The sequence below is a fragment of the Elephantulus edwardii genome, unplaced genomic scaffold (assembly GCF_000299155.1).
Source record: "Elephantulus edwardii isolate Elephantulus edwardi_28Jun2011 unplaced genomic scaffold, EleEdw1.0 scaffold00349, whole genome shotgun sequence".
Taxonomy (NCBI): Eukaryota; Metazoa; Chordata; class Mammalia; order Macroscelidea; family Macroscelididae; genus Elephantulus; species Elephantulus edwardii.
This window is the reverse complement of record NW_006400099.1, coordinates 310,022-312,139: the sequence shown is the minus strand read 5'-3', so window position 1 is coordinate 312,139 and position 2,118 is coordinate 310,022.

Sequence of the window (2,118 nt, the reverse complement as noted above, 5' to 3'; positions counted from 1 at the left end):
TCGTGACCCCCACGCCAGCTCTGAACTTTGGAACTGGCCAAGGTGCTGTGCGCAGACGAAGTGGACGGTTGGAGTGGACTTGAACTGGGAAACACACCTGCAGCTCTGATCCACGACCCCATCTTCAGGTATCGCATTGCTCTGCCCCCAACCCAGCTCGCAACCACCCGCCAGCTCTGACCCAATCCAGCTGGCGACCCCCCGCCAGCTCTGAACTTTGGGACTGGCCAAGGTGCTGTGCGCAGACGCAGAGGACGGTGGGAGTGGACTTGAATTGGGACACACCCCTGCAGCTCTGAGGCACGACCCCCACCTTCAGGTATCGCATTGCTCCCCCCGACCCGGCTTGCGACCCCCCCGCCAGCTCTGACCTTTGGGACTGGCCAAGGTGCTGTGCGCAGACGCAGTGGACGGTGGGAGTGGACTTGAATTGGGAGACACCTCTGGAGGTCTGACCCATGACCCCCATCTTCAGGTATCGCATTGCACCCCCCTGACCTGGATCGTGAACCCCAGCCAGCTCTGACCCGACACAGCTCGCGACCCCACCGCCAGCTCTGAACTTTGGGACTGTCCAAGGTGCTGTGCACAGACGCAGTGGACGGTGGGACTGGACCTGAACTGTGACACTCCACTGCAGCTCTGACCCATGACCCACATCTTCAGGTATCGCATTACTCCCCCCCGACCAGTCTCGCGACACCCCGCCAGCTCTGACCTGACCCGGCTCGCAACGCCCCCACCAGCTCTGAACTTTTGGACTGGCCAAGGTGCTGTGCGCAGATGCAGTGGACAGTGGGAGTGGACATGAATTGGGACACACCCCTGCAGCTCTGACCCACGACATCATCTTCAGGTATCGCATTGCTCACCCCCGACACGGCTCATGCTCGCGACTCCCCCACCAGCTCTGACCTGACATGGCTCGCGGCCCCCCAGTCAGCTCTGAACTTAGGGACTGGACAAGGTGCTGTGCGGAGAGCCAGTGGACGGTGGGAGTGAACTTGAATTGGGACACACACCTGCAGCTCTGACCCACGACCCCCATCTTCAGGTATCGCATTGCTCCTCCCCGACCCGGCTCGCATCCGCCCCGCCAGCTAGGACCTGACCCAGCTCACGACCCCCCTGCCAGCTCTGAACTTTTGGACTGGCCAAGGTGCTGTGCGCAGATGCAGTGGACGATGGGAGTGGATTTGAATTGGGACACACCCCTGCAGCTGTTACCCACGACCCCCATCTTCAGGTATCGCATTGGTCCCCCCGTCCCGGCTCACGACCCCCCACCCCCGCCTGCTCTGTCCCGACCCAGCTCGCGACCTTACCGCCAGTTCTGAATTTTGGGACTGGCCAAGGTGCTGTACGCAGACGGAGTGGCCTGAATTGGGACACACCCCTGCAGCTCTGACCCACGACCCCCATCTTCAGGTATTGCATTGCTCCCCCCAGAACAGGCTCATGAACCCCCCGCCGGCTCTGAACTTTGGGACTGGACAAGGTGCCTTGCGCAAACGGATTGGACTTGAATTGGGACACACCCCTGCAGCTCTGACACAGATCCACATCTTCAGGTATCGCATTGCTCCCCCCCGAACCAGTTCGTGACCCCCCCGCCAGCTCTGAACTTTGGGACTGGCCAAGGTTCTGTACGCAGACGCAGTGGACGGTGGGAGTGGACTTGAATTGGAACACAGCCCTGCAGCTCTGACCCACGACCCCCATCTTCAGGTAAAGCATTTCTTGCCCCTGACCGGGCTCGCAACTCTCCTGCCAGCTCTGACCCAACCCAGCTCGCGAGCCCCCTGCCACTCTGAACGTTGGGACTGCCAAGGTATTGTGCGCAGACGCAGTGGACGGTGGGAGTGGACTTGAACTGGGACACACCGCTGCAGCTCTGACCCACGACCCCCATCTTCAGGTATCGCATTGCTCCCCCCCACCAGGCTTGCGACCCGCACCAGCTCTGACCCGACCCTGCTTGCGACCACCCCGCCAGCTCTGAAGTTTGGGACTGGCCGAGGTGCCGTGCGCAGACGGAGTGGACTTGAATTGGGACACACCTCTGCAGCTCTGACACACGACCCACATCATCAGGTATCGCATTGCTCCCCCTGACCC